Source organism: Tauraco erythrolophus, chromosome 2, assembly GCF_009769465.1.
Source record: "Tauraco erythrolophus isolate bTauEry1 chromosome 2, bTauEry1.pri, whole genome shotgun sequence".
Lineage (NCBI taxonomy): Eukaryota > Metazoa > Chordata > Aves > Musophagiformes > Musophagidae > Tauraco > Tauraco erythrolophus.
The window spans coordinates 9,299,524-9,327,405 of record NC_141466.1 but is presented as its reverse complement, the minus strand read 5'-3'; the positions used below and the strand labels follow the sequence as shown (position 1 = coordinate 9,327,405).

Below are 27,882 nucleotides of genomic sequence, written 5' to 3'. Positions count from 1 at the left end.
TATAATTTATATTTTGTTGGCATAGAAACGTATTTTATTTGTTGCTCCTCTGTTGGATTGTAACAATGATCCAAATGAAAGTTGGAAAAGGAGTCCTGATGTGAGAGTTCAGCATACTAGAATTATTTTATTCCATGTATAGAAATGGTTTTGCCCAATACAACCTCGCTGGAATTGAAACAGAGCTTCATTTTCATGGAAGCTCTGTAATCAGATTATAAAAGGTGGACTGTCTGAATTCAATCTTGTGAAGTATGGACTAAGCAAGTCCTGCTCTGACAAAGCACTGAAAAGTGTGCTGACCCTCAAGCTGGTGTAGTTCCAACCTCCATACCTAATTATCATCTATAGTGCGAGTTCATTGCATGTAGCAATAGGTCCAGTAACTCCAATGGAACTGTTCAGTGGTGTAACTGCATTGCTGGACCTTTTCCTGGACTAAGCCCTCTTTCAACATGTTCTGCTTCCGTTTCCTTGAATGCTGCTCATATGACAGGAAATAACCAGGGCCACACACAGGTGCTCACATCAGCCACATCTCCCAGGTTGTATATTCTTGATGGACTGTACCTCTCTGGAGGTGAAAGGGGAAAGTGAAAATTGGTTAAGGAGTAAAGTACATGTATGGAACAGCTGGAGGAGACTGCTGCTCCTTGTCTCTTGTTCAGTACATTTTTAGGAGCCAAAAATCTGAAATGCTGAAAATCAGTGAGAACTCCCACTAAAATTACTCAAACCAGGCAAAGTTATGATATAAAAAATATGAAACATAAAAGTTTCTGTCATGAGTAGTTTCTCATTGGTGTGGTTTGTTTTTTTGTTTCCGTACAGTCTTCTCTATGATAGTGGTAGAGAATGTAGTGGAAATAAGATGAACTTGATATCCTTTCTAATGATGATGCCTCCATTTGATTTGGTGCCATTAAGTTTTATAAACAGATCAATTACCTGTAGTCTACATGTGTTTGATCTCGTGATACTGGAACAAAGGGGAAACTGAATAATTTCCTAGTGTGCAAGACTAGAGACTAAAAGTAGGATTAATTTGTGAAAACATGGACATCTTGTGCCGGTTTAGATATACAAAGGGGAATGTGTCTAAGGAGAACCTGAACACTTCCAGAAAGGCAGCTGAAAGCCAGGTATGATATCCTAGGAGACAATGTTTGTGCTACAGTTCTACATCAAAGCCTTTAAGTAGACTTGAATCTATTCTCTGAAAACCTTGTCGTTAAGATTGCTGATGCTGTGGTGTGATTGATGTGGGAAGACATCTCAAATATGATCTTACTAGGAGGATTTAGGGAGGTCCCTTCTCAATGCCCATTTACCATCAGAATCTTTGTATTGCTTCCTGTGCTGCTAACTGGTCACTGCCTTTTACTCAAAGATACTAATCAATAGTTTGAGGATTAGAAATCTTCTCTAAGAAGTTTGATGCATATTTTGAAACAGTAGAAATAAAAAGAAATTGCAGACAGGGCTTGAGTTAGTGCTTTAGTTTTAACATAAAAATTCTGTAAGGAAAAGTTTCTAGTTGTCTTTACTGAGTGACACATCACCCACAATCGCTGGGTAATTAGGTTGCATGGAAAGGTGAGATGCCGACATAAGTCATCAGAATTAACCTAATGAATGGATGTTTTCCACAGCTGTTATCCTACCAGCTAGTTTTACTAGCTACTTGGTGTCAACCTTTTTTGAAGTTTGTAAGAATAAGCACTGTTCTGGACTTCCATACTGGTACCTAAACATCGTAATTTTGCCTGAGTGCCTTTTCTGAAAAAAAATCATATTTTTTTTGCACAGTAGGCAAATGAGATGGATATCCTGTAGCACAGAGCTACTTGAAACATTGTTTATATCAGCAGAACGTGTTTATATCACTCAGTATTCTTATTTTGGTCTTTTAGTGACAGAAATATCACAAAGAGCATTTGGTGGTTTTTGGAAAATAATTCAATGGCTGGAAGACCTGAGAAAGAAGGATGTTTTTCCTTAGTTTTCACCTCTGTTCTTCTGTGTTTCATGTTGGACAAGGTTATTGTTTGTTTTCTCCATGTTTCAGTACCAAAAAAGAGTGACAGGGAGGTGCAGGGTGACTTAACCAAAACAAGGCATCTGAGGAACATTAGGAATGAGCTGTAACGATGTAGCAGAGATTTCAGGAAAGGTAGTACCAAAACAGAATTGTGGAAAATAAAGCAATAAACCACCCTCTTGTGTAAAAAGTCTTATGAGGACTGTAAGACAGTTGTCACTTCACTCTCTTGTGTCCATTTATATCAACTTCTCGTTATTATTTATATCCTCCTGGAATTTTAGTCAATTGTTCCTTTTGTTGGAAGTGGGACCATTTTCCTCCAATTAAAATAAGTAGAAACAAAGGACATATTTGTCTACATTGTTTTTTAATTCTACCCTACTGAGCTAAATGATGAAACTCTTACTGCATGAGAGAAACTAGGATTTTGGATTTTGTTGCTTCAACAAAATACACTTCAGATATGCGCATTGACCAAACAGATTTTTAAAATCATGAGAGATGTAAAATAGTGTAGATTACTTACTATAGCAGCTAGTTTAAAGACAAAGACTAGAGAAGAAGGGAAAAATCTTTTTGTATGAATTTTTTTCGTCTTTGCTGATTCACAAGAACAGTTGGACCAATAATCCCAGTGCTATGGTTTTAAACCCCATCAATAAAAAGTGCTAAAATTTGAGCCTGTTGAAAGTGCATATTTTCGTTATTCACTTGATGTAAAATGAGAAGGACATTTTCAACAAAGTGTTTATACAGTTGGGCACTAATAGCCTGAGTCCTGGCAGTTGGTTAGTGGCACTTAATTCTTTAACTCGAAGTAGTAGAGGTTTGTGCTTTGCCTGTGACCTATGCTGGAATCTGTAGCGTAAGCTCAGAATGGGGATATGAAATCACAGCAAGTGTGTGGTTTTTTTTTAGAGCTTTCCAATGATAGTCACACTAGTTTCTTCCAATAAAGGAGGGAATTCTGGAAGTAATTTAAATTTTTGTCAATTTAAACCACCATCAAGGCAGATTAATTAGGAGGCATTTAAAAAACTTCGCTTTATTGAATTTGATGTGATAGTGGTAATAGTAATAGAAATGATTTTTTTTACATTCTCCATCTGAATATGTCTCAATAAGTGGCTCTGATTATCTGTAATCAGTTACCTATTGTGGAAGAACAAGTTTGTATCTAATTAATTTTATCACTTAAGTTTTGCTATGTATTAAATTAAAAAATGTGCCATTACTTATACCATAATTCGTCCATCCACCTATTTGCATGTGTAAAATTGCAGCTCAGAGCACTGGAGTTTTCCCTCTCCTTTGTGTAATTCAAAGTAACGAAGGCATATCACATACTAAAATACAGAGGAAATATATGGAAAGGTATATTGTAATTAAAAATAGTTGTAGTTACTCAATTTTTGTTTGCTGTTACTGAAAAGCTTCTGCTTATGATTTATTAGGACTCGGTGTGTGAGAAACTATAGATGAATTAATAGCTCTTGGAGTGGTTAGGATATTACACGGTTTTCCTGTGTAGTGGAAAACTCATAATCAAGAATTATATTGTATTGGTAGTGCTTGCCCTTCTTCATATGTGTTGGCAGGATTGTCAAGAAAGCATGCTCTAGCCTAGCAGTTGTTTTGATCCCATTACCTGTGGTTTTAGGATGTTCCTCTCTCTGCATGGGTTTATGTACAGACACTATTTCTCTTGCTCAGATAGGAAATTTGGCATGTATTGACATTATAATGAGATGTATAGTTAACATATTCCTTCATGAAAAGGGATGAGAGCACCACTGTGTCTTGGGGCAGCATTTTGCTGCAGCCAACAAGCTTTCCTAAGGAAGTGTTCCTTGGGGCATGCAAGGTGTACACAGCTGCTACAGCTTCTTTTGCATGATCTTGTGCTAGGCATACTTGGTGTATAAGGTACGAGGCAGCCTGCTGGACACAAAAAAAATGATGCACCGTGGAACTATGATGTTCTGGAGACATGGATGTCACAGAAGGGTTGTTGGAGGTCAGCTAAATAAAACTGATGCAGTATATGAGAGTTGGCAGATGTGTGCTTCTTGCTATAAATTACTGTATATTTAACAGTTGACTTGTTTCACCTGAGGTGTGACTATATTTCTGTAGGAAGGAGTGGTTAAATGACAGATAATAGACAAAAAAGTGCAAGGAAGAAAGCAAGGGAGAAGGGAAGGTGGAAAAAAGAGCAAATGACAAAAGAGATAATGAAGATAAAAAGAAGACAAAGGCAGAAAAAGAATGAGATATAGGAAGTTGCATTTTTAAAGATGAGTGATGCTTCATTCAGTGTTAAAAATGGAAATAAACAGTGAATAGAATAGAAAGACTGAAAGATATGGTGGTGTTTCTTTTTTGAAGCATTCCTGCTTTTTGACTCTGGAAAATGGAGATTAATTCTTGTCTACCTAAGATGCATTTAAAGTGATTTATCTTTGTTGTATATCAAAGTACTATGCTCTGCAGTTAAATACTGCTTACAGAAGCAAATCAGTTCCAACAGGCATCTGAAGGAGAGGGAGCTATGGAGTACAACTTGCTTGCAAAGCTAGATGCTGCGTTTTCAAGTATTTGCAAGTTGGGTGAACTGTTGTTTCCGTTGGCAAACAGACTCATACACTGAACCCAAAGGTTACCACCATGCAGATCCATGTAATTTGTCATTGTGTCACTGAAGACTACTGGGAACAATAAGCACAATGGGGACTTCCTTCAAAATGATGGCTACTCACACAGGTTTTTCTTTCTGATGTTTTTGCTATGTCTGTGTTAGGAAACTTGTGGGGCAAAGGGCGGCTCTCTGGCCGTGAGGCCAGCCGGAGTGGTCTGGCTTTGTGCAGGTGTTAAACTGTCTTTGAGACATCCAGACTGCCTGGTCAGAGGGAGCTTCTGGACTGAACTAGCTCAATGCATGAGTGGGTGCTAGCTGACCTTGGCCACAAATGCTCCCAGCATCCTGCTGGTAATATGAAGGAGACACAGTGGAGTCCCACTGCCTGGGCCTGTGCCTGAGCACAGCAGCTGGTCCTGGGCACTGGATCCATGACTTGTTAAAATCTTTTTCCATCTCGGCCCAGACAATCTTGTTACAACAATCCTAATACACATAATAGATTTGAAATACAAGTAAGATATTAAAAATTATATTTGGAGGCCATTGTCTTCTCTAATTAGAAGAAATCTGATGTCAGCTTGTTATTACAGTAGTAACTTCAGTATTAAGGAAACTGGAATTTGGAACATTATGTTTAGATACATAAAATATGTGGAATTGGTGGAACGCACTGGGACATTGTACTTCCAAATGGATTGCAGGAAACTTACCAAACAAGCACAGACTTGCACACGAAACAATTTTCTAGCTGACAGTTCATAAATGTCACAATTATTAGCCTGGTAATAACAGCCTGGTACAAAAATGGCTAGCAAATATTAGCAATAAACGTCCAGAGGCCTAGCAGACTCTTCTTGGGAAGTAATGGCTTGGCTATTAATACAGTTAATAGATTTTAGAGCAGTAGAATCACTTAGCATTAATTCAGTGCCAATGTGCTTTCCCCAAACCTTCTTATGACCCCTACAAAGTACTTGCTTTGCTCTTTGCTAGGAAGAAATTTCATTTCATTTCAAGTTACTTTGCAGACGCCTATTCTGAGTTGATTGCCATTCTTTTTCTAATTCAATTGTATTCTCCTAGGACATGGCCTCATTAACTGGTGCCTGTGGTGGAATATCTACAAGGTCTTACATATGTTGCTGGAACATAGTCAATAGGCTATGTTATATTAGAAAGACACAAGTCACTGTTTTCCAAACCAAGCTTGCAAACAATGTGCATACCAACAAAATTACACACAGAAGCATTTACTGGTTAGAGACAAACAACGTTGTGTTTTGCAGAACTCTGGTTTGTAATTTTGTGTTGTCCTGTTGGCTGTAGAGTTGAAACGGGAATAGGAAATAGCTTATATAGCTCAGACGGTGTTCTTTCTTTAGTCCTTAATGTTGTAGTTTTTTCATTCAGTTGCTTTTTTTTTTTTTTGCAGTGGAATTTGGAGATTATGACTAGCTGGCATGGTATGCATTATATAATTCCTGTAAAAGAGGTAAGCTTATCACAGAGTCAGAATTGGACTATGAGAGGCTGTGCCCAGATGAAGTAGTATAGGTTTCTGTTAACATTTTCTAGTTAATTTTACTAATGTATTCTTGTACTGCCTTCATAGCATACAAATGCGTTATTGTGCGTTGTGACATGACTTCACGACATAGAATCATAGAATGATTAGGGTTGGAAGGGCTGCTCTCAATCCATTCTCTGCCTAGCCTGTCATGTGAAGTTCATTGTTTTTCCTACTGTCTCCAAAGATTTTTGAGAATACTTAATCCTTGCTTTTACGACTGTTTCTGTCAGTGTGCATGTTACTAGGTATTTACCGTGTGTTGGGGAAGACAAAGTCCAAAGGGAGGACCTGGAACAGAAAATGGTCTGTGGTGTTCTTAGTTTCTCCAGTCCTTCCTTCCAGACTTTAGATCTAGTCCCAGGAAAAACTCTTAATCTCTTGTACAGAATATTCTAGTTATTACTAGACATGGTTTCATTTTGAGTAAGACTTGTCATCTGTGGTTTTCAGGTTTGAGCTTAGGAGGTAATTTTCAGCCCAGAATATTGAGTGCTTTGGAAACAGGTCTAACACATTACTTAATACTCATTGAGAAGCCAATATCAGCATCACCCTCAGGTTAAATATGCTTTTGTTAAACCTTGTGGCTGAAGAGATGGACTTCAGCATTCAGTTCCAAGCTTTCATTCCCAATTTAGCTATTCTAACTTTACCATTGAGGAAGCACCTACTGGGGAAAATGGGAAGGAAAAAGAAAAAAAAGTATGGTGCACTGCAGCATGCTATGAAGTCAGATGGGGAGAGAGAGGCAGGCTGGTTAAACCAGTCTGGAACAGAGATGGCCCTTGGAGACGGTGCTGATGTTATGGAAATTGAGATAGGAAGATTCTTCTGATGAGTTGTTTGCTCTGGAATTAGTTGAGGATTTTGCCCTTCATCAGTGAGACTGTGGCTGGCAGTACCTATATTTTCATGAGCATGTGGCTGAAATTCTTCTAGTACTTAGGGGCTTGGGGCTTCTTAGGTTAGACCTGGTGCTTGGAGGTCTGGGTATTTATTGTGTGGATTCTTCTGTTGCTTTATAGTAGTGATCTTGTTGATGTGTTGTGCCTAACTGCCTGCATTTGATTGAGTTGCACATGTTTGATAGCTCTGTGCTCTATAGAAAACCCACAGAAACCCTAACAGTCTACTACACTTTATTAAAAAATTGTAGACAAACACAGTTCACTCTTGACAACTGCAGGACTGAATATAATGATATTACGAGGCCAAATGTAGATAGAGAGGAAGATGGGTCAGTAGTATAGCAGCAACCACAGGCACCAAATATTCTGTAGGAGCAAGATTGTTTTTCTGAGTAGTGTCTTAGAGGGAGACTCTTACCTGAATAACTGGAAGTATAAGAAGTGGTTCTAATCGTGTAGTGTGACTAGAAGTATAGGTGACATCAATATCCCAACACTATTTTCCTTCTCGTCTTTCAGTAAATCCACAAGGAACGATGAGGCAAGGTGTGGGCATTTGCCATGGTTAGCAAGTCAAAGAAGACATGGTAGGGGTGACACTCAGGTCTTCAGCAGTGATAGCAGAGTCTTTGACATACAGCAGTAAATGGGCCTTCCGCCAGAAGTTTGTGGATTTTGAACTCTTTGCAAACATTCAACTTAAAAGCTTCTCTAGGAACAACTGCATTGCATGGAAAGATTGCCCTTAGCGTGGTCACACGAATGTTTGTACTGCTTCTGTCTGCCTTTTAGACAGTGATGTTCTTGGTGATGTGCTGTGGATAGCATGTCCTGGGAGTATGTTCCAGCCTGGCGGTTCACAACATGGAAGGCAGACAGAGGAAGAAGGGGTATTCATAGAGGTTGCTGAGATGAGCACTAAGTTCAAGTTTTCAAGATTTTTCTTGAAGATCTTGAGGCAGTTTGTTTTCAAAAGCTGAGACTGAGCATGTTAATCACATGGACCTTGACGTTAAGGTGCTGGGCAGATTTCTACAGTTCCTGTGCCTAAGATCGCATCTTGATAGGAAATTATCTTCTCAGACAAACATCAATGAGATGAATGAGACAGGAAATGTCTACAGATCCTACTTTATACATTTCTTACTATTTTAGATGCAGTGAGGTTTTTTTCTGAAAAAAAAACAGAATTTGAGTTTTAGTCAAAACAATTGAAATAGTTTAAAAAGCATTTTCAATCACTTTCACATACATGACATGTAAAACCATGTGGCTGTGATTAAACAAGCTCATTGTGTGCAAAAGCTAGAGGATGACTGTTGCTGAGTATAACTTGCTTTACACAGATTTTTCAGAAGAACATAATGTCATAATGACATAAGTCATAATGATCAAACTGTAAAAACAGAAAATATGAGCCACAGCAGAGATCTGAAAAACAGCCAGAGAAACCATCCTGGGTTTCATAAAAAAAAAAAAAAATTATATGACTTCATGTCATGGCTTTAGGAGAATGATAAAATCGAAGCTGATGAATTGCTTGCGTTAATCATTTTATATTTGGCTTGTGTTTTAGTTTTCAGGATACTTTATTGTCAAACTTTTTTATTGCTCATTCTCAGTATGAATTTTGTTCAGTATGAATTTTGTTTTTTTTTACTGTGACACACTCTGCGTATTTATAGTACAGCAACTCTCTCCATTCTGCCTGGATAGTTCATGAACAAGAAGCATGAAAAAATCATGACTATGTAGCCAAGCTAGTGTTGCATTATTTGAATGTTTATCTGAATCTCCTATGGCATTTCTGGCTAATCTGACAGTAATGTCTGTTTTTCTCAAGAAAACCTGTCTTTTCCGTGTGTGTGTGTATGTAATCTCGGGAGGTGAGTGGGGAATTTGGGGAACTATTTCCCCTCTTCTTGAGGAAAAAAAAAAGCATGTGTGGCAAATCCACTACCTGGAAGCTTATAGGTGTAGAAGCACCTTAATACTGTAGCCCTACTTTATACAGCACAGGGGTGGCTTGAATTCACATCATAGATACAGAGAAAATACCAGAGCGTATTATAACATGTAAGAATCTTGTGGATATATTATGTGAAAGGTTTGATAACAGCTGACTTATTCCATTCTTCTCAAGTAGAGAAGTAAATCCTTCAGGTTTTTTATGTGTCTGCAATGCTCTGCTCTCTTTATTTATGTTGTAGGAGGTCCATCCTCTCCTCCTTTGCTTCGCTTCCCCCTTTTTGCTTTTATCCTACATCAGAGAAGAAAATGCTTCAGAAAGCAGATGGTATTTAGATTTGCTTATATCTAGGGTGCACACAGCCAGGAACTCCATGCCGGACCACTGAATGACTCCTGCAAAGTTCATTTCTAGAGTTGTATAAATTACACAGGTCAGCAAAGACAAGAATTTGGATTTTTCTGCTATCATTGCTGATACTTTACATCAATATAAATCCTTGATTTTAATGGAAGTTTTACTATCTGTCACAAAACAGGTAGAGGGTTAGATCTTATAGACTGAGAATTGGATGTGATACAAGTAAAAAATTATTTTCCTGCTGTGATCTCGAGTGTTGTCAAGAGATCTTGTTTGCTTACTGTTGCTCTGGTAGTGTGATGAGATCCTGACCACGTGAAATTGAAGGCAGAATTCCTGTGTATTTCAACAACGTTAGGATTTCATTCAGTATGTTAGCTAGTCATGGACCTAGTGCTGGCTCTTACATGGCCCAGAAATGTCAAAGATGTTTTCTGTGACTCATACCTTTGTTACACAAGCAAGTCAAAACACTTCTCAGGAACTACAAGGGTTTTAGTTCAAAGTCATGACAATCCATTTCAGCTAATAAGATGCCATCCTGGAAACCCCTAAAGCCTTCCAGAATGTGTTTTCTGCAAGGAAGACTTTCTAGTTTATCTAAGCCATGTTAAGGTGGCATTTTTATTGTTGTTTTAATATCCCTAAACATATGCTTTTATGGGCTGGAAATGCCTGTCTTCTAAATTTCTAAATGATATCTCTAACATGCCTAAGTAGAATGAACTTTGGAAGTAGGAGATAATTTTTTCCATGTAATGTCTTTTATTATAATAGAATATTAGGAAAGCATATCGTAGGTTAATTAAGTTAATCAAGATATGGAATAGACGTTCAGTTTTCATATTAGGGATATTTAAACTGTTAATGGAAATATAATGGGCAAGATGTCCCTTCCAGGCCAGGATAAATACTTTTCAGAGAACTTTTAGAAATGCCTTAACACAGGTACAAATGACTTTGAGGCCAGTAAATCTCAGGCAGATGTTCCTTCTGCAAAAAGCTGGCCATTCATGGAAGCTCACATCCCTCTCTTCAAAAATAGCAGTAAAATCTCAGTAACCTTTATGTCCCAGTGTGCTTGAGCAATAAGCTTGGAGATGTAGAAAAGGTTATATAAATGTGCTGAGATTTTATTTTCTTCCAGTTCTGCAATCCTGTCTGCTGGGATGGGAAACTGTAAATTTCTGCCCCTTACCTGCTGCTTCATTATGACGTAAGGCTGAGTAAGAGCTCCGTGCCTAATAAGGCTCCTCTCACAATACGCTCTGATAGCCATGAGCTGCATTTTGGGGAAAACCTTTTAAGTTCTTTCATCTTTTCAGTAGTGTTCATTGATTCAGAAAAAACCCTTCCTCTTGGGTTCATATGTGAAAAGAAGTAACTGAGTGTGCACACTTCCATTGACACAGCGTCACTGGGGACTGAACTGGGCTGAGACCTTCATCGGCTCTGCCCTAGGTCAGAGTTTCAGCAGCTGTCGGGGCCAATTTGGGCTTGCTGTGGATATTGGTGTTTGTGGTTCGGTAGGCTTAAAGCGTCTTGTTGTATGAAACGGGGTAAGAACAGCCGGTTGCTTAAGCAGTGTAAAAACTGTTGCATTCCTGTGCTGGACAGTTTGTACCATTAATGTAATTGCAACATCAGTATTAAATTAGTGGTGCGTTTGTGAGCTGGTTTAGATGCAGAGTTGTACACCTAAACCTTATACAACAATATCTAGAAATAATGTATTCAAATCTTAATGGTCTTGCTATAGAAGCATAGGCATAGAATCATAGAATGGTTAGGGCTGGAAGGGACCTTCAAAGGTCATCTAGTCCATCCCCCCTGCAAGGAACAGGGATATCTCCAACTAGATCAGGTTGCTCAGGGCCTTGTCCAACCTGGCCTTGAACGTCTCCAGGGATGGAGCATCCACCACCTCTCTGGGCAACCTGTTCCAGTGTTCTACAACTCTCATGGTAAAAAATTTTTTCCTAATATCCAATCTGAATCTACCTCCCTCTATTTTAAAACCATTACCCCTTGTCCTATCACAACAGGCCCTTCTGAACAGCCTCTCCCCATCTTTCTTGTAGGCCCCCTTGAGGTACTGGAAGACTGCTATAAGGTCACCCCGGAGCCTCCTCTTCTCCAGGCTGAACAGTCCCAACTCTTTCAGCCTGTCCTCATAAGAAAGGTGCTCCAGCCCTCTTATCATCTTCGTGGACCCTCTCCAACTGGTCCATGTCCTTCTTATGTTGGGGGCTCCAGAACTGGACGCAGTACTCCAGGTGAGGTCTCATGAGGGCAGAGTAGAGGGGGAGACCTGCTGGCCACGCTCCTCTTGATGCAGCCCAGGACGCGGTTGGCCTTCTGGGCCGCAAGAGCACATTGCCGGCTCATATTGAGCTTCTCGTACACCAGTACTCCCAAGCCCTTCTCCTCAGGGCTGCTCTCGATCCATTCACCACCCAGTCTGTATTTGCACCTGGGATTGCCACGACCCAGATGTAGGACCTTGCACTTGGCCTGGTTAAACTTCATGAGGTTGGTACGGGCCCACCTCTCCAGCCTGTCGAGGTCCCTCTGGATGGCATCCCTCCCTTCCAGCGTGTCGACGGCACCACACAGCTTGGTGTCATCGGCGAACTTGCTGAGGGTGCACTCCATGCCACTGTCCACGTCACTGACAAAGATGTTGAAGAGGGCCAGGCCCAACATGGACCCCTGAGGGACGTCACTTGTGACCGATCTCCACTTGGACATCGAGCCGTTGACCACCACTCTCTGAGTGCGGGCATTGAGCCAACTCCTTATCCACCGAGTGGTCCATCCATCAAACCCATGCCTCTCTAGTTTAGAGAGAAGAATGTCATGCGGGACAGTGTCAAAAGCTTTGCACAAGTCCAGGTAGATTATATATCCGTTGGTCGACCTTTGTCCACCGATGCTGTCACCCCATCATAAAAGGCCACCAAGTTGGTCAGGCACGATCTGCCTTTGGTGAAGCCATGTTGGCTGTCACCCACCACCTCCTTGCTCTCCATGTGCCTTAGCATGGTTCCCAGGAGAATCTGCTCCATGACCTTGCCAGGCATAGGAATCTGGAGATGAGTGTTTTGTTCTTGGCTTTGCCAGGAGTATTTTGTGACTTCAGAGAGCTTGCCTGGCTCTGCCTTCTCAGAAATGCATAGCCACCTTGTTCGCATGTTATCTTCATCCCTTTGGGGAATGTGATCTTTAGTGTCTTTTCCTTCGGTTTGCCTATCTGCAAAATGGGGATATTTCTATAAGAGGCTTAACGCTCATAAATACTCTTGAGGGCTTTTTGAGGTATTTGAATGAAAGGTGCTATGCCAAATCAAATCAGTATTGTGTACTCTGAGTGAAAAGAGCTCTGAATGCTGGTGCTTGAGCACAATCATTAATGGTAGGAGGCATCTTACTGCACCAAAATGTATTGGAAATTAAAATACTGAAACTGAAAATAAAATAACAATAGAAAGTGGAAAGATTTCTAACAGTCAGAAGAATTAATTCTTAAAGTACCTTCTAAGACCTGAGTCGTGTCTCTCAAAATCAAGACTATCTTTCTGAAATATGTAACTCAAGGAGCAGTTACAAGCTTGACATAGAAATCAGAAGTGAATTTCCTTGATTATGTATGTAGCATGCGGATGACAACTATATTGTCTGACCTAAAATGTTCATGCATATATGTATATATTTTGGTGGAACAGTCATATGTTTGTGGCCAAATAATGCTTTTCTCTAGAGGGATTTAAATTCCATCAATGCTATTACTTTGAAATGTATAATGTAATCTTGTTTAGATGAACACAATGGCCTAGATGTTTATTTTGGGCAACTCTCTCCAGCTGTGTTGGTAAATAGATGTGGAAGAGTTTTGATGTGGCTCTTCAGCTCACAGTTCCTTGGATAAAGTTTAGATTGCAGATGCTCAGTGTAGTGAATGGGCCAAACGTGTCTAAGTAAGAGTAAAATTCTGCAGGCACGCTGTGCCTTTAATGCGTTATTTGCGTGTGGCAGAAGTAGGCTGATATTGGTGAGTCTGGCTAACAAAATTCTGCACCTTGTGGTGATGTGTGAGCCAGTATGGCAACCAGACACGGAATGGCTGTTATGTGTGTGCTCCAGATGAGCTGATATGATGTCTACATGTAGAACTGAGTAATTTACACAAACCCTGTGAGTTCAGGAGCAGTTGTCAAGTTATGAATTGTAACGAGCAAGGTTTAAAGTATGATACTGCACGCAAGCAGTTTGGTAATATTTCTGATGGCTTGAACAAAGACTTGAATTGTCTTATACGGCACACAACTAGATCATTTCAGCAATTTCTGAACTGTTTCTCAGTTGAAATAAGTCATTCTTTTTGTCTTCCTTTTGCAGCCTGTAGGAAAATTGTCATGAATTGTGTATATATAGAGATATATATATATAGTTGGAGCCATTCCAGATGTGGAGGAGCCTATAAATACCCTTACTGACTGTGGAGATGAGGTCTGCTGTCTGTATCACACTTCTGTAAAGGTTATGACTTCTGCCATGTGGAATCCCCTCTCTGAGTTCTTGGTTATGTGTTTGCTCAGTCTTTCATGAGGAAAGCCTAAGCCTTACTTCTCCTGGGAACTGAAGGAACAATAGCCCAAAGGTGGGCACTGCTTTTGTGTCTTAAAACCTCTTTTTAGTGGATTTTTTTTTTTAATGCCCTGTGTTACCTAATATTGCAAGAAGTCCATCAGGGCTACCTTTCCCATAGGTTTTTTTTGGTAGATGGAGCATCATGTGTGGTCTTTGTATTAATTTCATATCCTGGCTTGACTTCTGAATATCAAGAGACATCTGCCAGTAAGAGGCAATAGCTAACTGCTTGTCTTGTTTAGAAAACAGTACTGGTCAGAAAAACAGTTGGTTACTGGTGCTGGGGCCATTGCATGACTAACTGCCAGGCTATTTATGAAATAAATCTGTGATTAAATATTTAAGAGTATATTTTATTGTCACAATACCAAGTGTCAGATTTTGGGTGATGAGGTCCTGTATTTTTGTGAAATACTGTGGACAAGTCCGACTGGGGAGACACCTTGTCTGCTCTAGGGCCGGATGGGAAGTTTGCCCCAGTGGGGAGGATAGCATGTGCAGGCCAGTCGGTGAGGAGGCTCTTTCCTTCCCTGGGGAAATGGCCCTCTGAGCTGGCTGGCACCCTTGAGAGCTCTGTGCCTGGAAGGGCACCTGAAAGGAGCCTGGCTTTCCTCCTGCCTGTGCTTCTTACAGACAGCTTCTCTTGGCTGAGTCGCGGTTGGCTTTGTCTCTAGGTAAGCCTGGGATTTGGAGATCCTGTCCAAGGCGCAGATGAGGATGGATCACATTTTTGGAAGAAGGGCATTATGACATTTGTGATTTGTTCTTGGTGAGGTGTTGGACTATTACCATCAGTAGAATTGGGAGAAGGAAGGCTAGATATCCTAGTTTTTCCCAAGCAGAAACAAATTAAATGACGATGTGGTCTGGGTAACTGTGAATGAAGTATTAATTTTAAACATACTTTATCCCTCTAGTATCTCATGCAAATACTATCTCAAATACTTAGTTTAAGGAGAAATATGTACTTTCCTAAGTGAAACAACGCTCTAGCTATTTTAACAAAGAATGTGAAAAGTACAAGCCACAGTGTTTGTGGAGAAAATGGTTTAGCATGTTTATGGGATAAATAAACAGTTGGTAAAGTTTGTGGTGAGTACCTGCTGTTAGTACTAGGGAGGAGAATTTCTGTGTTGCTTGCATGTTTGCAAGGGTAGACCAAAGTGTGGGTAATCTCTCATCATGTCACAAAGCAACACGTGATATGGTGGTCTCAAAGACTCATTGAGAGTTTGCCTGTTAATTCCAGTGGGACCAGAATTTCATATTCATAATTAAATAGCATAAATGATTTCTTCATTCTAAAATTCTCATTTGCTGCCTAAAACTCTCGGACTTCACCAAAGCCTTTGTATTTGCCAAGAATTTGCTGGGCCCTAAGTCTGATTTTTATGATTTAACATGAGAAAACTTTGTTATTGTTCAGATTCATAGCTCAATATGTTTGAACAATTATTCTTCTGACGTATCTTTTTTGGAAGAAAAATCATTTTTATGAGAAAGGTTGACAGAATGTTATGTGAAACATTCAAAATTATCCCTATACTTGTTTAGGTGGGTTGGTTAATAATGTTAGTCTTCAAAATCTGTATTGTATAAACAAAGGTTTTGTCATCTTTTTTCTTTAAAAGGTATTTTACAATTTGGGGCAGAGCAGATCGTTATTCTTTTTTGTATGTGTATCCTGTACTTTCATGTTCTTGCTAAGTCTTAACAAAAATTATCACAGAACTGATATCCCAGTTATATTGTACCAACAGTCTGCATAGAATTTACATGTATGCAAGGAGGTTCAGACTTTCAAATAATCAGGTAAAAATATGAATATCACCATTGCTATATATTTTTCCCTAATCTCATTTAGAAGTCAAGCAACCAGTTTTTGGTGAAGCTTTCACAAAAATATTTGATGCAGGACTGCCCTGTACCATAAAAGCCCTAAGCTAGTAAATTCTGGCAGAACTACAAACAAGAATTTACAAAGAAAATAACCAGGCAGCTGGTTAACTTGGCAGCATTTTAAATGGACTTTGGAAAAGGAAACCATTTCCTTCACAATGATACAAATATATTATATCACAGAAAATCAGACAGGGAGGGCCATTGAGAATGGTCATTTTTTAATTTCTTGTGGTCCATGGCAAAATCATCTGGAACTGCTGGACCAGATACTGTCAAGCCATCATGTTTCATTCTCATATTGGTTGAAAGACCAGTGCGGTTTTAAGCATTATAAATTGCAGGCTCAAGATTATCTTTTAAAGCAAAACACTTGAAAATAATTTAGATCTACAGCTACCTAGTTAGTTCTAAATTTCATCTTTTCTGCAAACCAAAGGTGTCAGTGCAGATTGAGGTACAAGGGAAGCACTGAGGAAGCACAACATCTTTGGTGGATAATATTGCAAAATGTCAGCAGGGAGAAGACAAGAATTGCCAAAGAATGACAGATTTTCATAACTTTCTTCATTCTAATGCTCAGGGAAAGGAAGGCGAGTCATACTCTGTATGCATTTTTCTTCAGTGAACTATGGGAGGTTTCGTTATGCTCAGTTTGACTTTAACTGCAAAGGCTCTCATCTGGAGTATATCTAACTAGGGATCGTTAGCAATGGCAATGTTTTAAGTTGAAATGCTGATAGCAGAGAAAGGAGATTTTACGGAGAGGACATCAAGCAGCCTTAATATGGAGACTTCCAAACTTTTCATAATAATTTAAAATTATGCGTTCGAGGTCTACTTTTATGTAGGTTTCCTGAAAATTTAAGAATTTGTTTAAATATTTAAACAAATTTTTAAATATTTTGACAATTGTATGCTCTAGTCCTTCATTTATCTGTTAGTGAATTACAAGGCTTTGTAGTCAGAGATACTTTGATTTAATGCGCTTGCCCAAAATCTAAGTTAATGTCAAATCATTACAAAATAATTAAGTGGCCTGCAGTGGACCTTGCATAAAGATCTTCCCCTAAAACTGTTAATTTTGTATTCAACTTGATCATATGTGTTTAGAAGGAATTAGCCTCTGTCAATCACACAGAGCCATGCTAAGATAACTCCCTTGGATGAATGTGGAGGAGGAGAAGCTCTGGCTCTCAAAATGCGAGGACAGACGTAAAGACCGATTTTTTTTTCTCTTGCATTTCTTTAGGATGCAAATGGCAAACCTTGATACCAGTGCATGAAGGACAGGGCTATTAGTTTTCATGACAGCCTTTCAGCTAATAGCTAGCTGTTCAAAACAAAGCTGGTTGTGACTACACATTGCAATGTCAGAAACTGTTACCTGCGTAACCAGCATCATGCCATATGGAGAAAGCGGCACCTCTGCAAAAGGAAATAGAAAAGTGATGTTGCATCCATGCAGTAGGATTCACTTCTCTGCTTTCAAGGCCCAGGCTGGCATTGTTGCTTTGGATTTTGTTAGCTGTAGCTCGGAGTTCAGTGTTGCTGCACTTTATTGCATGGTATAAGTATGCCTGGTAGCTGCAATTCTGGCTGATAATGAAAGCAGGAAAGAATTTATGGTCTGTGCAAAAGATCCTGCATCTCTATTCAAAGGCTGGACAGCAATGAGTATCGGATGATTGTTGTAAAATTGCTGTTTATATTGTAAAACCAAACATACTGTAATATGTTAGCTTTATCTGCAAACTTTCTGTGTTTATCTGAAAGTAATAATTTAGTCACTACTTCTTATTTATTGAGATCTTCACATTCACTGAATATTAGTACATTTGTGCTAAGGTACATATACCATAAACTACATTTTATTTATTTCCACTTCTGTAAAAGCTATACCACTGTGCACTTATAGCATGCTTTAATGCAGTATAGCTCCTTTATGATTTAAAGGTACTAATGACTATGATTTATCTTTACTAAAAAAATCTGTCCAGTGCTGTGCTGAGTAAAACTCTTAAGGTCTTGGAACAAATGAGTGAGTCATGAAGTAAAAGACAAAGAGAAGCAGGAAGAGCTAAAGGAGAACAATGAGAATCCAAAGTGAGCTAATATTTTCATGAAGTCCGTGTTCTCCCTGTAATGTAATCTCCTTTTACTTAGTCTTGGTTTTTTTTATGTGGTCTCCTTTAAACTGCACACACACGTAATGGACTTCAGTGGTTGCTTTGTCTTAAGGTTGCTTTGGATGAGGCCTTTATTGTCACTCTGGAACAGAAAGTGTTTCTGAGGGAAGATGAGGCAGTGGTAGGTGTTCACTAGAAATGTCAGAATTTCATTCTAATAGTCAGCATTTTAGAGTGACTTTGATAAAAACTAGCACATGAGTTTTCCTGGTTCCTCTATAGAAACAAGGAGCTAACCAGCCTTATTTCCAGGATCTCAATGTGTATGCTAACACATGACAAGTAATGTACCAAAGAGAGACCAGGCTTTGTTTCAAGAGAAGGCTGGGAGCAAGCCAAAATAAGGCTTTTAGTGCACAGAAGCATATGACAAGCTTAGATTAAAAAGATATTCAGAAAAAAATTTTTTCTCTGTGATCATACTGTACTTAACTGCAGTCACCTTGCAGAGCATGAAAATACACTGCTGAATGCCTCTTTCAATTAATTTTAATATGAGGAAGAACTTAGCAGGATAGCTGATGCGCTGTAAGAGACAGTGAAAATCTAGGGGGAGTTCAGGGGAGCTACAGTAATATCACATTTGGTGGAAGCATATATGCAGATGTGCCTTTAGGAGGGAAGGGGCTTGTTCTCTGTGGTCACCAGTTAGGTGAGGTAAAGGCAATGGGGGAGAGGTTATCATCGTCCCTTTTTTTTTAATTGAACTGATTAGGAAAATAAAGAGTATAAAGAGGTGAGGAAAATGAATGCATTTAAGGTGTCGGAAACAAATACTTCCCTTTGAGATGTGGACTACTGTGTTTTATTTTTGCAGCATGTGGTGCTAAAAGGTGCTAAAAGGTCCTGGTTGGTGAAGGAGCTTGTAGGTGCTGCTGTTACTGTGTATGACCTGCTGCTAATAACTTAAGAGCTGAACTATTTTCATAAGTTAAATATGGAAAAACTTTCCACAGCAGAACTACTTTTAAAAATAGCTTTTCAACTTTTTCGCCATGTGTCTCCTATTAATTCATTCTGACTGGTCAAAGTGTCAATCCTGCAAATAAACCAAAATACAAGCTTAGAAAAATCATATACCTCATGTGTCTCATTGATAAGAAAAAAAGTGTGAAATTACACATATTATTAGCTCTGCAAATTTCTGTGAAATGACAGAATTTTTCCCCACCTGCCAAACAGCAAAATTAAAAGCTGTAGCACTCTGGCCTTAGCTTTACAAATTCTTGCTAGTTCTAGCAGTCGTTAGTCACATGAAAAATTGCATTGATTTTAATGGAGGGAGTTCCAGGATTTAGGTGCACTAAAGGCATTTTCTTTCTGGACAAATTCTGCCTCCAACTTGTAAGATTGCAATGTTGTTTTGCATGCAAAGTGCAATAACTCTGAAGAATTTACTGTGAAAGTTTCGTGACCTTAAAATGAAGAACAAAGTTAGTGCAGGTAAGCAGACATTTACAAATCAGGCTCTCTGTAGAAGTTTATGCTAAATTTTTAAACATAAAGCACAATTTTTCACTACAAAAATAATAATTTAAGCTCCCATAATTCTTGTGAGTACATTAAAATAAGTCTTACTTTCTAGACTTATGAAAAGATCAGTGTTTTTAAGTTCCACAGTAATTATCATCAGACTGTTTATTAAGCCAATATAATGCTGAAGCATGAATGTTTAAGAATGAATAACAAGATCAGATCTCTTAAGATTTGAGATGGACAGCCTCCAAAGACTCCTAAGGATATAAATAATAAACCATAGTAGCAATTATCTTGAAAAGGCTGCAAGGCGCACAGCAAGAATTACTGAGAAGGAAAAAATATAATTCTGAATCACACACAACATTTTGATCCCATTTAAACTGATGGCAACCTCCTGTTGCTTGAACTCAGGATTTAACCTTTTGTCCTGTGATGCACTTTCAAAGCACATATGTGGACTTTCAGATATCTAATTGATAAGACAAAAGACTTGAAAATTATGCAAAGCATGAGGAAACATAGATGAAGGGTAGACAGAAAACCTGGAGAAGAAAGTGAACTCTAGAATTTGCTAGCTTCCATACCTCTTCCACTCTAAACGTTTTTCTCAGCTAAAGATCAATGCATATAAGTCCTGTAACTAGATGGCTAAACAAAGTGTGATCTTATCTTCTTCTTTATGGCATACCTTTACTCACCGCTGTCTTTCTGTTGGGATGGATAAAATGGGTTGCTTTTGTGTTCTATTCCCAAATCCTTAGCAGTCTTTGAGGAGCAGTGAGCTAAGACCTACCAGAATGAATCAATTTTATTTTTTTTTTTAATGGGAGGCTGTAGTATGGGACATGTAAAGAAGACCTTGCTGTTTGTTTAAGAAATGTTGATATGACTGTAGGATTGAAGGCCATTGTTGCCTCCAGCATCTCCAGAGCCTGGCAATTCCTCCTGTGTGGCTGCTGGAGCCTGGCCTGGGTTGCCCTGGAACCTAGAGGTCTCCATCCCAGACGGATGGATGCAGCTGCTGCTTTCCCATTACAGGCTCACCCAGTAGCAAGGCTGAGCGTGCACCCAGAGGCTGATGCACAGAGAGGACATGTGCACAGCTGGCTATGCAGACTGCCATAGGCAAGGCGCTTCTTTCAACAGCACTCACGTATAACGCTTCCAGGAGTGACCTAACAGCCAAGTCCCCTTCCTCCTCTGGCTGGTAAGGATCAACATTCACTAGTGAAAGCACACCGTTCCTGGATTCTCCAAGCACCATGTGGTCCCTCTGTCCACCCAGTACCCTTGCTTGGATCCCAGGCCCCCTTACCCACCCTGTGGGTCCCCCACTTGCCAGCTGGTCCAGCTCTGTCCTTGCTGCAAACAGAAGACACATGCACTCACACACTTGATCCACAGACAATATTGTCCCCTCAAATACCAGCATGAACTCTCTGCCCACCTGGTACACTAGCCAGGTCCTGAAGCCTGTTACTGGCTAGTTCACCCTGAGGACTGTGAGTGAATACACAGGCAAACCCCAGGCATGCCTGGTCAGTTTCTTAATGGCCCATCAATCAGTAACTGGAGGTCTTTGGCATTGTCTCTTTTTATCCCTTGTCTATCAGTTTGTGTCTCTGTGCTTTGATTTATTCCTTCTTTGCTTATTATTCCCTTTTGTATTGAAAAGGTCCTTGACTGGATAAAGTTAATGAGGCAGATGTTCTCACCTTCCACACATCTGTACACAAACAGGCTTTGGCGTTAGTAGGGATGACAACTCAAGCTCTGTAACCTGTACTCAACCTACCCAAGGGCTGTGTGGGCATCTGGCTGGTTAGACAATGCTTCCAGCCTCTGAACCTTGTTCAGTGGCAGGTTTAGCTGCGGTGGCTTAAGATGTTACCCCAGCAACTGTCCATCCCTGTGGTTATCAAAGGCTTCCTCCATTGCTGAGCAGCAGGTGTGAACACATGACAACTCCTTAGTTGCTACAGTTCATATTTTAGCCTATTACCATGAATCATTAATGATGATTAACAAAATGTTCTTATATTCCGTCGCAACTTGCAGTAACTTTGGCCCTGGCACATCGGATTCTGCTGTTCCACAAGGGCACTGCCAGACTGATCTGAGAAGTTCTGGGGTTGCATGCAGCAGGCAAAGCACTTAATCCACTGGACTTTGTGCACCAGGGCGCTTTCCCTTGCAGCAACACCAAACCCTGCTGAGCTGAAGCTGGTCTGGCTTAACTGGTAAGAGCTCCAGTCACTGTTCTAGTAGCCTTGTGAACATACCCTATCGTCATTATAGTTTTATCTTGCTAAATTTGGGGTGGTCTTTAATGTTTTTATTCTGTTTCCTGGATTGCCCCTTGCCTATTGTATGATCAGAGTGTGGGAAACATTACAGTAGGTTGAAGAGCTGGTCGGTGCCAGCTCCTAGCTTTTTTGGCATAACAGATCTCTATCTCGGATCTTACAATCCTTCCAGTAAAATTGATGTCTGGAATGGTTCATCTCCTAAATAGGAAATAAATGAGGAAGATTGAATAAATGAATGAAGAAAGCATTTAGTGCAGATAAGATGAGGAAGAGATAGGGGCACACAGACTGAAGTACAGAGAGTTATGTGGTAAGAGGAGATGCGTAGAGCCCCAGCTCTCCTGCAACGAAGCCTGACCATATGATTTGAGGGATACTTGGTGACCAAGTGTGAGATAGTCAGATCCTGCCTGAGGAAGGAGGGAAGTGTTGGCAGGACCTAATGAGAAACCTGCACATAGGAAAGTTTAGGACTGGGAGTGGAATAGGGAGATGCTGCCTTCTACAGAAGCACCAAAAGGCATCCAAAGGGAACATTGGAAGCATGCTAGTTGTATGACCTGTTCTTAAGCCTTCTCAGGGATTTTATAATCTACATTATACTATGTGTTAGAAAATGCATTTTGCTTAAGAAATGTAAAGGCTCAGCTCTTGCGTCTTAAATAAAGTCTTACTCAAATGAGTAGCCCCAGTCAGTTCCACTTAAACTGTTTGTAATAGAAGTAAGGTGCTACTTGGCATCTTTAAGGGCCCTGGAATGATTTCTGTGAGCTACTGTAATACTCCTACGTTGAACAGACTGTAGATCACAGCAGGATTTCTCCTGTGGCGTGGTGATATCCTGGATGAGTCACAGCAAGAGCATCTAGCCCCAGCCAGCAAAGTACTGACTGTGGCAAGAAAGGCAAATCTCTATCCTGTGTTCAAGAATATGGCCAAACTTCAGCTCTATGTTGATGCCTTGTCTGTATTAACATCTTTATTACAAGGGAAAGTTTTCCTTAGCCCTTCTTCCTTTGTTGGGTTAGGATTCTCCAGGATTCAGCAGGTATCCTGAGAGAATGTATGTCATCTGTAATGCAGCTCTGGATTTTTGTGACAACAGGGCAGCAGATGTTCTGTATTTGAATTCATCTTCAGATGTTACTACTTTGATAAACAGCATTCAGGGACTTTTTACTTTGTTGCTGAAGTGTTTTTCCATTTGTCATTTGTGGAGTGAAATGTTGAGTTCTGAGACTATTGAAAATGGTATATCAGTTATGGCTTAATCACTAACACAGATGAATTGAATAATAAGTGACCAAAGTGAACATTTGTATAAAAGTAATTGTGTATTTGTATATTTTGAAAATTCCTTGAACACCAGGAAACTAATCTTTTTAGAATGAATCAGACATTATTTCATTTTTTTCCTAGTTCTTAGGGCTAACCCAAGGCTAATGTATGGATGCTTTCTTCCTATGAGTAAAAGCTGCATACTAGGCTTCTTGTTTCTTCTGATTTCTTCTAATTCCATCTTTTCATTTCTTCTGATCAGGTAACTTCTTATATTGCAGAGATCTTACTTAATTTGTCGTAGCACTCCCCACATTTACATGTGTATGAAACACCTTCTGGCTGAAGGAAATCAGCTATCTCAGCAACTGCCAAGGGTTTCCTAGCAGGGAGTGTAGGGAGCCCATGATTCAGTCAGTATGGAGGACATGGACCCATCTGTGTGGAAGATCTGCTTTGTAGCACAAGTGTGGCTACTTAAGACATCTGGCTGCTAAAATAACAGTTTGCCCCAAAGATTTAAGGAGCTACTTGGTGGAGACATAACGGGCATGGAGAGAGATTTTATCACTCCCCAGTTCATAGATTTCATGGATTTTCTAGGTTGGAAAAGACCTTAGACATCATCCAGTCCAATCGTCCCTAATATCCCATTAAACCATACCCCTAAGTAGTTCATCCACCCTTTTTTTAAACACATCCAGGGATGGGGACTCAACCACCTCCCTGGGCAGCCTATTCCAGTGGCTGACAACCCTTTCAGAGAAGAAATTCTTTCTAACATCCAACCTGAATCTCCCCTGACTAAGCTTATACCCATTTCCTCTTGTCCTATCACCCATCACTAATGTAAAGAGCCCTTCCCCCACCTCCCCACCATCTCTTCTCAAGTATTTGTAGGCTGTAATCAGGTCTCCCCTCAGCCTCCTCTTCTCCAGGCCAAACAGCCCCAAATCCCTCAGCTGCTCCCCATAAGTTTTATTTTCCAGCCCCTTCACCAGTTTAGTCGCCCTTTTGTGGACTTGCTCCAGGAGCTCAATATCTCTCTTAAAGCGAGGGGCCCAAAACTGGACACAATATTCCAGGTGCAGCCTCACCAGTGCCGAGTACAGGGGCAGGATCACTTCCCTGTTCCTGCTGGTCACACTATTCTTGATACACGCCAGTATCCCATTGGCCTTTTTGGCCACCTGGGCACACTGCTGGCTCATATCAAGCCGGTAGTCAACCAACACCCCCAGGTCCTTCTCCGCCAGGCAGCTCTCCAGCCACTCTTCCCTGAGCCTATAGCGATGCTTGGGGTTTTTTACACCCCAAGTGAAGGACTCTGCACTTGGCCTTATTAAAGCTCATGCCATTGGCCTCAGCCCAACGATCCAGTTCTGCCATCTTGAAGTCTAATCAACATAAGACTTGTCCATTGACTTTCAGTAGCAGTCCATTAAGGTCCTAAGAGATTTGGAGATCTGAATTTACCATGGGATGAGGGCACTAGAGGCCTTGAAGTTAGTTAAGAAGTTTGCTACAATATCCAGACATCTCTATGGAATCTTTGACGTACATAAAATTTCTTGTTTGTCAGAAAGATTCTTTATCCTTCTGACATTAAAAAAAAAAGAAATTTTGTGTATGTGTGTTGGTTTGTTTTGTTTTTTCCCCTTGTAATTTTTCCTCACTAGCTTGTCTTCTAAAATGATGTTTATTTTTCATTTTAAAAGATGATTCTTTTGGCTGCTGAATTTCTAATTGTGGTTTTCAGTGTTTAATCTCTGGACTCCGTGGACAGTGGAAGGGTTGGGTCTGTGAACAACTGAGATGCTTATGGAAAATGACTGAGAAAAAAAAGTTCATATATATTCTACAGGAGGTTGCACTGGAAGTTTTTAGGTGTCTACAAACATCAGAAGTTTGAAAATCACTGAGCTATAATACAAATATTTTACTAGCTATTTTACAGCTAGCTGTTTTACTGGTGCGAAGGCTTGCCCTCTTTTTTGCTTTTAGTCTTTCCTAGGCATTTTGGTTCTGGAAACTGGAATTTGGTATTTGCTTTTTGGCTGGTGGCATCATGCAGTTATCTTGAAGTCTTTTCCAGGAAGACATACACATTTTATTTTCCATTGCCAGTTTTATGGCTGGGTGTTAAGACCAGTGCAAATAATTCTCAAGTACTTATAAGTATGTATTATCTGTGTATAAAAGAATATTAAAGGAGACAAAATGCATTAGAGATCTATACCCAATGTAAGTTTCAGATGCTAGACTTTTGAGTGCTCCTGAAAATGTTAACACTTTTTATTTTCTATATTGCCATGTAAAAAACTCTTACAAACAATGGTCTAAATGACTACATAAATGTCATGGTTTGATGTGGAGGGGGGGGGGGGGGTGGTTCTGGTGGCAGGAGAGGGGTTTTGGTCCCTGTGACCTCCCCGGTCTTGGAACTGGGTTAGGCTTAGTTCTGGCCACCAGATCAGACTGCCATCCCCCTCGGGGTTGAGCCAATAGGGCGCCTCTGCGAATTGCCCTATTTAAGTCAGGACAAGGGAACCGGAAAAGGTGCTTTGCCCAGGATCGAGCAGAGAAGGGAGGAGGGCACTGCCCCCGCTCCCTGGCTCCCGGCCGGGCAGCTGCCTGCGTCGGGCCAGCGCCGCCCACGGAGAATGGCGGCGGCGGAGCCAGCTGGGGAACTCGGGGGCACCCCACTCCCGGGGTGCCCACTGGGCTGAGTTCACCTGGAGAGGACTGAGATCTGAGAGAAACAGCTGCATCGACAGCAGGTCAGTGAGGATGGAGCAGGAGGAGGTGTGCCGGAGCCGAGTTTCCCCTGCGGCTGGTGGTGAGATGGCAGGCGGCCCCCCTGCAACCAGGACGGCCTCGGTGGAGCAGCGACCCACTCGCAGCCCGTGGGGAGAAGATGCCTGAGCCTGAGGATGGTCGTGTTGGGGTGCACGGCAAGGCGGAGAGCCATCTGGAGTCTGAGTGACGACCCACGCCGGAGCGAGTGGCTACAGCTCCCTAAGTACCCGAGACTGTGGTAAAGCCCACACCGGAGCAATCTGTGGGGAAGGATTGTTTCCAGTGGGCTGGACTCACGCTGGAGAAGTTTGTGGATTTTTCCTCGTGGGTAGGGGATCCACTGGAGCAGGGGAAAAGGGTGTAAGGACTCCTCCTCCTTTAAGAAAGAGGCAGCAGTAACAGCACGAAATGAACTGACCTGCACCCCCCAGTCCCTGCCCCCTGTGCTGCTGGGGGGAGGAGGTAGAGCCAGGAGGAAAAGGAAAGGGGGGGGGAAGGTGTTGGTTTTAAGATCTGGTTTTGTTTCTTTCTGTCCTCTCAAGTAATCAGTTTTTGTTTCCCTTTGTCCTTCTAAGTAATCATTAATAAACTGTTTTGCTTTGAGAAAAGCTCTGCCTGTTTTGCCCAGGACCATGGTTGGTGGGTGCTCCCTCTCTTCTTGTCTCAACCCTCAGTCCCTTTGGTTTTTTTTTCTCTCCTCTCTACTTTACTGGAGAAGGAGAGACTGTGTGAGTTTTAGTTGCTGGATCAGCTTAAAACCACTACAATAAAATAGAGAAACTCGCTATGCAAACAATATTGGCAGATACACAAAATTAAGGAAAGGTAAAACATGTCCTTTTTCTAGTTGCTCTCAATTTTTACTGCAAAAGTAAAACAAGCAGCAGAAAATATTTGAAGTTTGTTTTTATTTTAATTAGCTATGTTTAACTTTTAAGTGTGGAGTCAAGGCCTCTTCGAGGCATTGTCCTTGTTCTGAGTTGGAAGGTTGCTGTGCGGGTCTGAGGATGTGGTGTAATTGGCTCCCTCTCCTGATGGTGTGTCTCAGGCTGAACATTTACTTCAGAGAACTTAGAGCCAGAGTGCTCAATGCCATGCAGTTTTGATTCCTTTCAACTTATAGTCTGATCCTGCACCAAAGATTACAGTAATCTTGCTAGTGCATTCTATTGGAGGTCATATAAGGGCCTTACCAGTGAATAATACAATTCTAAATGATATTTTATGTGTTAATATTTATCCAGTGCCAGCTGTATGCAGTTATACACATGATATTTTATGTGAATTGAATACAAGTAATTTTAATGTTGAAGTTAATGATGAAGCTGAACATAGTAACCAGTGTCAAAGCTGGGAAATGGGACTGCGTGGAAGTTAGCAGTTACAGCTGAGGTGGGTACAGAGGACTACTGCCAGTGCCAAAGGGTATTTGTGACAATACGTGGGGCGAGGGGACTGGGGGAAAGATGGGAGTTGTGGGATTGAGAATTTAACGATGGCCTTTCACCTGTTTCGAGAGGTGGCATCTGTTGCCACCATCTGTTCTACTTCTCTGCTTATCTTCCCACCTATGATACCAGGCTGGGAGCCCAAAAAAGGGGATAAAGGGGACACTTAAATGAAAGTTTGATGAATGTTGCTCTGAAATCCCCAGGCAGCAGTCGGAACTTCTGTTGGTACATGAGGTCTCTTGTCTGGCAGAGAGGAAGATGCAACAGGGCTGCCACAAGTGTGATTAATATCCTGCAAGGAAGTTTTTCTGGCTGAGCTTCTATCTAGAATAAGTA

At 40.7% G+C, this 27,882-nt stretch overlaps 1 protein-coding gene across 1 annotated transcript in view; it reads left to right on the top strand.

Moving 5' to 3' along the window:
* The first annotated feature begins 223 nt into the window (after positions 1–223).
* Positions 224–27,882, top strand: part of TMEM200A (transmembrane protein 200A) — a 56,487-nt gene continuing 28,828 nt past the window's right edge. The window contains exon 1 of the mRNA XM_086632081.1: positions 224–309. The gene's annotated coding sequence lies outside the window, so the exon portion shown is untranslated. The remainder of the gene's footprint in view (positions 310–27,882) is intronic.